Source organism: Lissotriton helveticus, chromosome 12, assembly GCF_964261635.1.
Source record: "Lissotriton helveticus chromosome 12, aLisHel1.1, whole genome shotgun sequence".
NCBI classification, from domain to species: domain Eukaryota; kingdom Metazoa; phylum Chordata; class Amphibia; order Caudata; family Salamandridae; genus Lissotriton; species Lissotriton helveticus.
The window spans coordinates 873,545,895-873,559,844 of NC_136073.1; the positions used below are offsets into that span (position 1 = coordinate 873,545,895).

At 45.3% G+C, this 13,950-nt stretch overlaps 1 protein-coding gene across 2 annotated transcripts in view; it reads left to right on the forward strand.

The window, feature by feature from the left end:
- EPS15L1 (epidermal growth factor receptor pathway substrate 15 like 1) overlaps positions 1–13,950 on the forward strand; it is a 284,608-nt gene that overhangs the window by 16,644 nt on the left and 254,014 nt on the right. The gene's annotated exons all lie outside the window — the stretch shown is intronic.

Below are 13,950 nucleotides of genomic sequence, written 5' to 3' on the forward strand. Positions count from 1 at the left end.
GCGGTGAGATGCTGCGGAGCTGCCATGGTGGTTCTGCTGGGATCCCCCGAGAGCGACGAGGACCAGTTAGGGAAGGAAATGAGAGCTGGGGGGGGGGGCGTCTCCTGCTAATTGCATGGATGGCCGGATCTGCCCTCGCTCGCCGGGGCTGCCAGGGCCGGCCCCGGCCCCAGACACGCGTCCTTCGGCCTCTGCATCAAGGTGAGGGCTGCCTGGGAGCCCGGCTCCGGCACCCGGCCTCTGGCTGCCGAGGAGCGGATTAAAGGCAATGCACAGCCGGCCATGCTCCATTAGGGCGCACACACGTGCATGTGAGACCGGCGGCGGTGCAGCGCCGGATGCCTGCTCTTTATTGGAAACAGAGCCGGGGCCCGGGGACACAGCCTGTTTCTGCCTCGAGGGCCTGCTGCATCCTTGCATCCAAAGCCGGCGCCACGCAGCATAGTGATCGTGTTTAGAGCCGGATTTCTAAAGCGCTCAGTGCGTCCTCCGCACTTCTAGGCGCATTGGAGGGTCTGCGGCAGGGCTGCGGCTGCTTGACAGACTGTCCACGTTTTCTCGAGTTTTGTTGAAAACATTTAAAGGCGGATGGACGGAAGCCGAGCAGGTGTGCCGTTCAGACGGGTTCGTGTTCTAGCGCCTGTCCTCATCTGCTTGGGTCCAGGCGCTGTGGTGATGGGAGGGGTTCTTCTCAGCCTCTGATCTGCTGCTGGGTGGGGGCGCTAGCGCACGGGAGGCCACGTGCCCGGCACCTTGGGTCTTTACAGATGGGGGGTTGCACGTGTTCCAGTTATTGTCCCTCTTGTGTGGCTGCTGTCCTCTGTGTGACTGTGAGCGGCAGTGAAGCGTCACGTCCGGTTGGAGAGGGCTCCATCGGTGTGCCTTCATGGGACAGATGGAGCAGAGGGCCCCGGCCCGCCAGCCCCCCTCCCCCCCCTCCTCATTGCTGTAATACAGCCTCTCGTATTTCATCACACAGGTACTTCAACAGCGAAGTAACTGTCAAAGCGTGGTTAATGCCATGTCATTTCACTGCAGGCCTGTGTGTACCATGGCTCCGGGTGCAAGCCCGTTTGCAACTTCTGTGGGGGTGCGGAAACAGCAGCTGGGCGCAAAGCGTGCAGGGAGATCCGTAGAAGATGCAATGCAGTGTTCAGGGCTCGAGCCGATTGTAGACGCCGTCTACCCACTATTTTCAGAGGGTAGACGCCGTCTACCCACTATTTTCAGAGGGTAGACGCCGTCTACCCACTAGTTTCAGAGGGTAGACGCCGTCTACCCACTAGTTTCAGAGGGTAGACGCCGTCTACTCTGCCCCAAAGCTGGCCGCTTTCAGCGGAGTGCCGCGGTCCCTTCCAATTCTCCCAGAATTCGGAGAAATTTGCTGAGCTCGTCCCGGTGTCCTGTTCAGACACCGGGACACCCTCAGCAGCGCCTGCACCGTGTCTGCTTTTGTTCCGAGCAGCATCAGGCAGGCAGGGATGGGGCAGATCTGATTCCAGCTGGGCCAATAAGAAAGGCAGTAGTTTAGGGGCCATCAGTCCTCCTTGTGTTGGGGTATCATGGCAGAGAGCTATCAGGAGCCTCACACCTGCATGCAATGGAGGGGAAAGAAAGGCACACAGCTAGCTCATCACTTCACAGGCACTGAAGAAAGACATGCTTTGGCCATTGTTCAGTCCCTGTATATGAGACACATACACTGTAAGAATGTCAGATGTGTTGGTCGCCCCAGTATTTACACAAATAACAATTTACATGCCACTATTGCCACTATATTGCTTTATTTCTTTTATAGCGCTTTAGCACTACAGTCGTGCTATAAAAGAAATACAACAAAATAGTGGTATTTAAATTATTTGTTTACATGTGATGGGAAAGCGCTCCGACACCCTGCTTTAGGATGACTTGTGCCACTACATATCCCAATACAAGGTGTCAAAGCATTTTTCATCACACCTACAGAATATGTATTGACAATAAATCCTATGTGTGCACATCAATATAACTGATGTGTTACATAAGACATTGATGGTCACAGGATGAGGGAGCCACATGTCCTTCATACCTCTCTATGATATATTAGAAGGATTACTGTTTATGAACTGCAGGTAACAAAAGGATCCATGTCTTAAAAGCAGTAACCCACCTATCCATTTACATAAAATAAAAATCTGTCATCTGGGTGTTACATAATGTGATTTGCAGTAGTCATGTTAACATTTAGGCTACTTTGATTCCAATCTGTGGCTAGGCAAGACACAGATCTCTCCAGCAAACCTGTTATCCTGAGTTATCTTACCATTATTATTATTTCCTGAGATTTAGCTGGCGCACAAAGACCTCTGCAGCAGGTGCCTTAACCCTATAAGATATTATAAAATGCAGACTTTGTAACCAATTGAGAAGATTTACTGTCAAGTTTTTTTGTTGACAGTTTTCTTTGTGGCATGGTTTAAAAAGAAATAAATGTATGAATTGAGACCCAGATTTTGCACCAGGTTGCGTCAATATTTTGGCACAACCCCAATGCAAAATTGAATTTGTAAAATTTTGTAGTGTGCTCAAATTAACTCATGATAGACCTGCTAAACCTATGTAAGGTCTTAAGATCTGATGTCACTTCATGTGATGTCACACTCAGTGACAGGTACACCCTTGAATGCTGATGTGACATGCTCCAATTTTCATCCTTCCTCTGCAGCATCTGGCCTCGGCTTTTAGGGCATGGGTGAACTGAAGCAGTCCACAGACAGAAAATAGCTACCTATATGAATTGACGATTAATGTAAATCAAGGAAACCTGTGCACAACAAAATAAATACAGCTATCTGAGCCGCCCTCGTTCAGGCTTGACACATTTGTTCCCTAGTGGCCCTGGGTGGTAGGAGGATTGTGTTCACAGAAAACGCTCCTCGTTTCTAAAAAGGAAAAATACACCATCACCAAAACATTCCTTTGATACTTGCTTTTATTGCCTTAAAGCTTTTTAAACTTCAAGGCACGATGAATATTTAATGTTTTTTTTCCAGAAACAGAAATGCAAATGATTGCCTTATAAAGGGCTCAGCTAGCCGCGCCTGCTAGTGGTATTTGAGATCTCTTGTTATCCAAGGTCTAAAACACATACTGCACCTGAAATGTTATTGTCCCCGTTTACAATACTGTTAGGCTCTTCTTCCTTCTCATTGCAAAACCGGATTAAAAAAATCCCGCTTTTGTGCACAATTAGGAGTTTGCGTCCAAATCGGCGCCCCGGCTCATGTTTACATTTTGCATCCGAGTGTTATTACATGATTTGCACCATATGTAACCTAGGGGAAACATACACATTTTTTGTGTAATCCCTCCTTCCTAGGTCCAAAACTCAGAACAGAGCAGAAATTGTGCATCCAGCGATTGTCGCACTTTGTGTTATTGTGGACTTCTGATTTGCCATTACCACTCAGATTTGCTACCAAGTTGGACTGCTGGTCTAACGGTTTTAGTTGTGGCAGAAAGACTCCTTTGCGCTCTGCGGCCTCCCTGCCCTCTGTTTGTGTCCTGGGTCTGACCCCTACACCTGTGATGGTGCTCACATCTTTTTATTGTCAACTTCGAAGTAAATACCACCTCTAATAACAGTTCCGACATGATGCTGAGACTCACTAGGCAATCTCTCTAGATGGAGAGTTCCTGTGGCAATAAAAGGTGTTGTCAAAGGTCCTAAGGTGACGCCGCTTAATTAATACCTGTGTTTTCATGAAGTTGTCCTGCCGGTCATAGCTCCTGTTAGGTCTCACCCACAGACAGCTTTGTTGAAAACCTACTGTGGACTATACAAATACTTTATAGCGGGCTTCGGTTCAGACAATTGGGCAGCTTTCTTGTCAATCTCATTTGCTTGAATCTTATTCGATGTCTTTTTTTTCCTCTTCTTGATTTTCCTCCGGAGCATATATGTTTCTGATTGAATTCCTTTTAGCCTTCCATAACTTCACATCAGAGAACTACTTTTTAGGTCGAGCCAAGCGCCGCACGCATGCGCTGCTCTAAGAGAGGGCCTTTTGGAATCACTCCAGACTTCCAAGAGACTTCTCCTTGTGGGTCGGACTCCTCCCACACATTCCATTGGCCTTTGCGTGTGGCTTTCAAAAATGAAAACACGCAAATGGCCAAAGGCGGGGGTATGTCCCGCCTCTTCTGAAAACGTTCACTCCCATGGCCCGCAGTAGCACGCAGTGGCCAACTGCATTCCAGGATCGGGTTACTAATTAACCCAGCGCAGTCGCTTTCACTTTCGCGACCGCGCTTGTCTGCCTTGTTTTCTTTCAGGGTAACACATCTTGGCAACTGTAGCTAACGAATAACTCAAAATTCCTGAACCATGTACGTCACTTACTGTTTTATAACTAGAAAAAAAAAAAATCAAGCGAGGTAACTGGGCTCACCACGTGGCACGTACCGTTATACAGAAACCATAAAAGTAAACAAGCAATGGCATAGCCAGTACCTTAAAGTCAACATTGCTAAAACAAACAAGCAAGCAAAATCACCAAAACGTAAGCTCATAAATGGTGTATGTACCACTATCATCGTGAGGAACAACTTAAAAACCTTACTCCCAGAAGCTGCTGCTCTTACAGTACAGTGGTATGCCTTTCACTGTAACAACCAAATTGCAAGCACCAGGTGAGACTCGCCCTGCAGATAAAGATGAGCAAAAGCGGTGTTCCTGTCACCGTTGCAACAGACAACAAAGTAAAACAAGATGGAAAACTACCTGCAGTACGTGAAGCTTGCCGACGTGATTATGCAGGGAAATATGCAGGGAAATAGAGCTTGTGTCTACAGCGAAACGCATCACAAACTTAGCGTGTGAATCCCTTAATGGATGAGCGCTTGCAGCTACGAAACGATGAAGGCAGGACAAACAAAGGAGTTCTGCTGCGCGGGAGCCCACAGAATAAAAAAACACCAGTAAGAGCATTTTTTTAAGTGCACAGCAGCCATTAGCTTCCCCAACGCATCCAATGTAACATATTCACACTGAGCGTATAAATCCAAACAGTCCCACTAAGATTGAGGAAAAAAACACTTTACAATCTAAAGCAGCCACAACCAAAATGGCTACCACTTATAAGGTCCCAAAGGTGAGACCTATTGGCTATGCCAATGCTTGTTTATTTTGCTTCCAGGACTTCATGGGAGTGAATGTATTTTCTTGCTCTCTCCCCCCCAGTGTGCTGCATTCCCCTGACATACCTGCTTCCCTCAGCTCATCTGTTGCTTCCTCTGCCCCACCACATCTTTCTCTGTTTGATTTGTTTTTTTAATGTTAAACTGGCCCGACTCCTTGTTGCTGGCCCCACTCAACAGTTATCATCTTTAGGCAAATGTGCCTTGGAACAGTTTGTAAACTTTTTTTTAAATGTACCTCTGCAAGATGTTTATTCACTATCTTGTAATGGTAAGTTTGAAAACCTAGTAGCCCTTCATAAACCTTACGCGCCATTACCCCGTATATGTCATCACGCTGGGGCTGTGTAACTTTATGACTTAATGCGCCCATGCAGGATGATAACGTGCAACTTTAATTGTTGTAGCACCTCTTGGCCTTGCCAATGCTATTTTTCAGTGAAGGTATTGGTAATCAATGTAAGCCTGGGAGGCAAGAAGACCACTGAGTATTGGGGTGGTTGCGGAAAAATTGTCCAATTATTGTATGTATTTGTTTGTATCGCTGACCTCAAATAAGGTACAACTCTGCTTTGCACTATGAAAAGGTACTTCTAGTAGTGTAGTATGCTCCTTATACAGTAGAATGTGTACATTGAATCATCTCTTCACATTACTGCCATGAATGGCTGTATGTTCATGTTTCCTTTTGTACACCACAGTACATAAGCTTTTCTTCACTGAGCCCATAAAGAAAATACAAACCGGGAGAAAACCGAGGTAACCCAGGAAATTGTCGTGTTGCTGTCACTAGTTGATGAGAGCAGGCACTGGATGAAAGCATTAAAGGCAACTTAGCAACTGATGAGTCATGGGCCTGGTTTCTGGTTTTAAAGATGGAAAAAAGTCAGATTAGAATTTAAGGGGTAAAAGACCCTGACTCTTGTGCTGTACAATCTAGTTAGTAGATATGCACTGCGCTTGACGACACTATTGCTTTAAACCCTTATTTAGTCTGCGAGATTCCCCCACTGAATCCTGGTTCACAAAGCCCCTATGCAATGCAAAAGAAAGTAGTTACAAACAACTCGAATGGAAATGGCGTAATGACAACTGTGCTTCTATGGATTAGCCGGCCTAGCTCTTTGGGTTCAAAATATCTCAGAAATTAATTTGTAAGTCCTGCGCACTTAATTTTTTTTAACATGCTTCTAAACAATAAAAATCCAACCAAATCTTTTTAGTTTATGGAAATATCGTAAGCAACTTGTCAGATACTCCCTCTTCTAAGGTATGTAATATCCTGTCCAGTTTCTTTCAGCTACAAATTGATCCAATCCTGGCTTCCTCATGTTAAAAAAAGAGCATGTGGCTGTCTTCCCCATTCAGTACACTAATGATATCCCTAGGAATTTTAGCAATTTTGAAACACTCAAAACCGTTTTGTCAAATCAAAAACAGAGGACATTTCTTTTGGGTTCCTGTTAACTCCCTGTACCACAACAATAGTGAAAGACCTCCGTTCATTCCTCATTACAATGCTAAGTAAACTTTGCAACCTCATTTTAATTGCAGGTCAAGTCCATTCTGTCTGGAAATCTGCCATAGCCCTTAGCCTATTAAAGAATCCCATCATCCCTCAGTTATGACCAACTCTTCTTCTCCCACTAAAATCCTTGAAAGCTCTGTCAGCGGTTAGTTTTCTGCCTATATTGAAACCCTTATCATTCTGGGTTTCGTGACTCCTTCAGTACCGTAACAGTTTTGACCTAAGCATCCAACGACAATTGTATGCCTATCAAAAAACACACCATTAAGTTTTAGAGACCTCTCTGCTGCATTCTGAAACTCATTTTTGTTTGTACAGCTTATAGAAGGGTGCATTTCAGGAAATACACTAAACATCTCTTATCTTTCCTGTCTGATGGATCACAGGCAGTATTCATGGCTCCAGTTCCTATCAATCCCCTTTTAAATCACTGTCTTGTATGGTACCTCATGGGTCATCCCTTAGAACCACCCTTTTCAAAATCTGTGTTGCTCCTCTTTGATTCTGTCTATTCAAGTTACCCTATAGGATTATGCCGGTGACACAGCATTGATCCTAAGACTTGACATGGTGCCATATAGAGTTGGTTTAGGGATTGTGTGTGTGCGCTATTGCAGATTGGATGACTTCCTACTCTCTTTCTTTGAATTTGGATAAAACAGAATTAGTCCTCCATCAGAAAATCCCCCCTTGGGAACTCAGCCTGGTGGCTGTTGAATCTTAGCTCTCCTCCGATCCCGGCTTTATCTGTTCTGAATCTTGGTATAATTTATGTAGATCGGTTATCCTTTGCTTCATAAATCAGTTAACAGTCTTATGCTTCCTTTTAAGAATCATGTGCAGTGTCCTTTGTTTTGTTATGTCATATTGCAGAGATCAGTGATTTAGTCTCCTACCTTTTGACTGTTCTATTGCAGTTCTTCATACTTAAATGATAAAGGCTACTTATCTTTCAAAGTTCCATGCATACAGAGTGCTGCAATCAGAATAATGCAATGACTTAACCAATGGTATATGTGTTCACTTAAAGCTTTACACTAGCTATCAGTTTACCAGCATTGTATCTTCAAGTACTCTGCCTGGGCCATAAATCAATACATGGAAAGGCATCAGCCTATATGTAAAACCCATAAACTGGAGTTTCCTTAGACTCAGCAGTTGTGAGGAGCTTTGAGCCCTCTCTTTCCACAACTTAATAGAGCAGCAGTGTGCAAGGTAGTCCCAGTGAACCGAAAAGGCTGGGGTGGGAGGTGCCCCTGAGGCCCCTTCACCTGTCGGCATCCTGCATACTAAAGTTTCTTTTGTTGGGCTATGACTAGCCAGCAACCTCAAAGCCAAGCTTTTTGTAAAAAGCCCATCTGAAGCATCCTGTCCTCCATAACAGCATTTGTATCCATTTATGTCGCTCTGTGCAGCACTGGTGGAAAGCATTACTGAGAAAAGCGGTTGTGAATTAAGAGTCTGGGGAACAAACCTGGGTACCATGAAATTCCATTCAACATGCAGGGATACAGATCTGCGGCATAGGCGGCAGAATGTCAGCTCCTGTCAATTTTCTGCTTCAGATTCTGGACTGGAGAGGCAGCTCTGTGGACCATTACATTAGGATTGGTGGACCCGCATGGGTATCTCTATCAATCTCAGGGTCACTTAGATTGTGGTTGGTAGTTCAGTTCGCAGCAAGGCAATGACCGCTATGTAGTGGTCTCCATCTTTTAAAACGAGCCCTGCTTGTGACAGTTCTCAGCTGAAACCAAAAAAGGAAGATCAGTTTGGTTCCTCTTTTTGTTTGCGTGGTTTTCCTGTATCTGCAAAGGATCCCTAGAGCGGAAAGGAGGAAGACATTCATTGCTGAGAATGATCACTGCTGCGAAGGGGAGGGAGGAAGTTATATAAAACTCTTGCACTCATGCCACCAGCAGCAACGCTCCCGGTGGGTTGGAATTACAATCACAATCAAGACAAATGTCCATGTATAATTATACAGTTCACCTGGGACCCTTGGTGCCCTGGGTCTGAGCCCACAAGATTGGATCTTTCCACAAGTTTCATATTAATGCTTGTAGGGAGAATTTTTATGTTCATTTTGTGACACTCCTAACTTTGAAAGAAGCCCTACAGTTCTCCGCTGCGATGCGCTAAAAAGGTGTTTCCTGTTGTGATGTCAGGGTCAGGAGGTCAACTAACAGACATCCTCTGGAAGTGGTCACCTCTTTTTTCACTCTTGAATCGTGTTGATTGTACTCGTGAGTCCAGGAACGCCCTTGTCTACCATAGAGACTTTGGAGGTGTCCCTTGTCTATAATGGAGTTCAGAGGCATGCAGGCCATACTCTAATAGGATTTTTCCTGTGTTATTTGTTCTTAACCATTTCTTTGGTGTCACAAAGAGATGTCCCTTCTGTGCCTCCTGATTACTCCTGTCATCTGCTGAAGCAGAGTTATGCCTTCCGGCTGCCTATCATAGAGATGTCTGCAACTCTGAAGAGTGTAGTGGGATCCCGCCTAATTCAGTGTTTATAACCGCTTGGGTTAAGAAATGCGGCTCATAGGCCACAAGTTTCAGGGCTTTCCTTCTATGTTGTGGGGGTTCAGAGGTATCCCTTTTGTGCCCCATGGTTCTGAGGTGCCCCTTCTATGCTACTGGTTCAGAGATATCCCTCCACACAACAGAGTTCAGAAGCCAACTTCCTATTGGGTCATCCGAAACCTTGATGGGGCCTGGTAACTGTGCCACTGGGTGTGCCGATAGAAAAACGTTATATGTTCATGGGAAATACGGTACCAGTGGTTCCTCGTTGTGCCTTCAGTACAGGCTCTCAAATGTTGAGTGGGACCTAAATTGGGCTAGTATTTCCCGTTGAAGGCTTTCAGTGACTGCAGCAGAAGCGGAATGATTGATTGAGTCCTTGGCAAAGTAGGCCTTTATGGTCATTACTTACAGAGAGAAATCTCACCAAGTTTTAATGGCTGTCAATGCTCCAATGCTTGAATGTCGAGTTCAACATTGAGGGTTTCATTGCCACAGTTGGGTTTTTCCATCCTCTGCTTCAGCCTAAATCAGCCAGTGTTTTAAGGCTCTACTGCTGGTGTCTCGGTGTCATCAGTGGTGGTGCAGGAAGGAGGAAGTTGTGGGGTGAAGGCTTGCCATTCGGGTAACTCCCAGGCTTCCTCGTTCCAAGACTGCAAAGGATGGGAAGGGCCTGTTGGCCTAGGAAGGCCCTTGTAAGATCGGGCACCTGCCCTGTGGATGTTAACGTCTCCAGGGGCCATAGCAAGGTACATTTGTGTTATTTCCTTAGACACCATTAAAGGAAAGTGCAATATTCACATATGACACTTTCCATGTAAGGATGTTTACAGAAGTCTCGCGCAGACCTGGTAGTGTGTGAATATTCCCTCCTTTGATTCTGTACGAGCTGCTGCTGATTCGTGTGGGAGTTGCTCAGTTACATCCCAGTTTCACGTCCACACCCAGTCAGTCTCTTCAACCGAAAGTAGTTCGAGGCGTGGAGCCAGTTTCTGCTCCGGTGCACGGATAGCTCCGATGAAGAAGTGAATGGGGTTGTCTGCTTGGGTTTACATCTTGGCGCCTTCTACTTGGCTAACACCTCCAAGTTTCATGAGCCATAACTTTAACAGAATTAACATTAAACTTTTTAAAAAGTTTGTGTTCAGGACAGGGTAGGTTCTGGCAACATGCGTGCTAGTTGCTGAGTTTGTACATGGTTGCTGCTGTTCTCATTCCAGTCTCGGCACTTGACCAAACAAGCGTGTCATTGTTGCCAAATGGCTTGATCTTCATCTGCCTGAAATAATAGATATGTGGTGTAGTATGCCGTACTGTCAGTATTTGTGTACAGTTGACGAGTCACTGAACTGCTTTGCCACGATATAAGATATGTCTACTGTAAACAGTAAGTTATGAAATCATGTCCTGCATCTAGAAGTCTCATAATTACATGGTCTCACCCTCTGCCATCCTAGTTTCTGTAATCCATTCTTAGCATTATACCTTTGCATGGGACACAGAAACGCATTTTCTGACAGTGTGCTTGCTGTGTTGCAGTGTGCAGGTGACACAGTATCGTGTTTGTTGTGACCCTATTTCAGAAGTGTTTTGGTGGCCTGCACGAGTGACCAGAGAGGTGCTATTTCATATCTTACTTTGGCGCGCAGCGCCTAGAGGTGCGATGAAGGAGGAGTGGGGACAGATGGGCGTGCAAATTATAATAATTATAGTTGGGACTGAAACAAGCAGGCAACAGGGTGCAGTGTGCAGTAACATTGAAAAAGTGGTAATGTGCAAGGCAGAGATGGTGAAATATTAGTAAAATGATGCCAGGTGGGTATGAATGGGAGTTGGTGACTTGAGCAGTAGCGATGCAGTTTTTTAGGACCCAGATACTTGACACTGCTATATAAATACATGTCACGAGAGAGGGAAGATGTGGAAGAGGCATTAAGGTGGGCAAACTGAGCAAAAGCTGCAAAATCTTAAAAAGCACAGTTCACATACTTTTAGGGTGAAAGAGGCCATTGTTTGGAGCAGGGTTCACGCCCATAGCCCCTCTCATACTCCCAAATGCGCGTTGGCACCAATCAGGTGAACCCTAGTCATTTCATGGCTCAGAGCATAAGTGCAGGCAGTGCATTGACACCAGGACACATGGGTGTGAGGAGCCCTCTGCAGCTTCTTCCCAGGGCGTGGAGGTATTAGGGTTACAATGCAACCTGCAGCTAGCCAGAGCACAGGGTCGCGCAAGGTGCTGCTGCCACGATAAACATGTTTTCTGCTTAGTGTTTCACCTCCTTGCTTGGAGCTTGGATGGCAGCTATCAAATACATGAAATCAAAGCTGTTGCCCAAGTCCCGTTTTCTGTACAAAGGTAAGTAGAGCAGTCCTCTTTTTTAATGTACAGCATTAATGACGGGGATTAGGCTGTTCCAGGGAGTTTCAGACTGCTGTGGATTTATAGAGATTGGAAATGGGTTTGGTCAAGCTTGGAAGTTGGTATGAGGGCCCGATTCTCCTCTCTGCGAGCCCCTTAGATCTTTGCTGAAAGTTACTTACCTGCTACCGCCTTTCAACAATGTGGCTTTCAAGGACGCACTGAGGTGCTTGGGCCCCATAGTCCTGGCGCTTGAGGGTTCATAGCTCAAAAGGGCCAGCCTGAGAGCCATCGCAGAGTGAAGAGGGTTAATGTACTTGAGACTATCAACCTCCCTAAATAAAGCTGCTCAGAAGCACCCCCATCCCCAAGAAGCCACTATTAGGCATGAGGTGTTCAGGGAAAGGTTAGTGACTTCTAGCCCAGGCCTCCATCCTAGGTAGCCCCCCCTAAATCTGTGCACATTACTTATTTCTTTCATTCCCTTCTGAGTTCCTTGTGACTTTGGGGAGTGAGGGAGCGTTGTCGCTCTCCTGTTTCCATCTCGCTTGAGTTTACGCCTTGTATTGATCAGCATGCATTTAACCAAAAAATATCTGAGACAGACGAACAGAGTGAAAAGCAGAGCTAGTATAAAGCTGGAGACTGATCAGAACCTATCGACATGCACAGTGGAAGAAGTAAGGAAACTGAGGAATGGATCAGACTGCCCCACTTTGACTATCTAAAGACTGTTTGTGTGACAGCGTTGGGCTGTAGCTATGAGGGAAGACGGCTTTATTTGTGTGCAAACACAAGCTCCACACTCCTGGATGAGACAGACAAATGGGTTTATTCAGCCTCCATCTGATCACACTTGTCTCGCACTTGCTCACAAACTTCTGCCAATTATATAGTCTCTTTTTTTTCTTTGCATTTATTTATTCTCTGAATTTATTTTTAGTGTAAATATGCGGCATCTGTGTTTACATTTCTACGAACAACAAAAACACGTTAATTACTGCATAATTGTTTCTTCTTTAAGTATAGTTGTGATCAGTACTTTGATTCACTCGGAAACCGACTGCACAGTTTTATTAAAGTTTGAAAAGGGATTTTGAGAGTCTCCGACAGTTTAAGTTAATAAATGTAGGTATGGGAAGATAGCAGCTCGCGAGCTGCTCTCCTCCGTATTTCACCTAAGCTTTGTGGAGTCGTGGGTAGCGGTGAGAAAGTGCAGTTTGGTTTAGATTCTTGTTTTTCCCTCCACATATACCCATTTGTGGTCTTAGATTGCTTTGTTTAAATATATCAATTTTTAACCACAACCCCGGTGGCTTTGTGCAACTGGAAGCGGCAAGGCACTGTGATGGGCAGAAGACTGAAGCGCAACAGAGAATTGGTTTGTTTCAGAAAAGCAGAGTCCGCAAGTGCGCTTTCCTTAGTGGGTGCTAGAAGGAAGAAGTTTGATTTGTTATTTGTAACCTCGCACTCATGGTCTTCATAAGTCACCTCAAACTGAGTTTACGACAGAAAGGCGGTCTTCTCACTCTCTCTTCTTTGAGAAGGGAAATGTTTTTGAATGTTGTCTAAATGGAGGCTGTCAATGGTGGTTTTCAGAACAATCAGAACATTGTTCTAGACAGGGTTGCAGCCTGAACCATGAAGGTAGCTTTAAACTTTGATATTGCCATCAGTGCAGTCAAAGAAGCGAGTTTGAGGGATTGTTCAGTCGCAGCTGAGGGTTAAGATATGGTGGCACAAGTCTACTGAATGCTTGAGGGCTGTATAATAATCCTTGAACATTACTAGAAGCCGGTAGAGGGGGTCCAATTCTGGTAAAAACCTCCCACTGGCCAGAATGCAAGGCCTCAGTTCTGTAGAAGGTAGTCAGAAGGCTCCTATACATTCTGTTTGCATCTACACTAGAGTTCACCATTGCCAGAATAATTGGACTTTGTGTTGGAAGGTTAGAGTCCCGCTGGGGAGTTTATGGTAGATACATCTGCTCTTGGAACAAGACAGATCCAGCATTGATAAGAATCCCTTGGTCCCCCACCTGTCACCAAGAAGGGAACACATGCAACAGCTTGTCTATGAAGAGCGACTATTGATGGAAAGAGGAAGTGTACATGCCTTCTGCCTATAGAACTCTGACAAGCACCAAAGTGATTTGGGTAATCTCTGGCATTTGTGTAGTTGGCATTGTGCCTTTTTGAAGCACCTGGGGATTACCTTCATGCAGGAATACTCTGCACTTCTGGTGAAGATGATACTGGTGTGAGAAGCAGATGTAATCCCAATATGTCATCTTGCTTATTAAGCTGTCAATAGAGCTCTCTGTGCCTCCTCAAGATCTCTTTGTACCTTCATT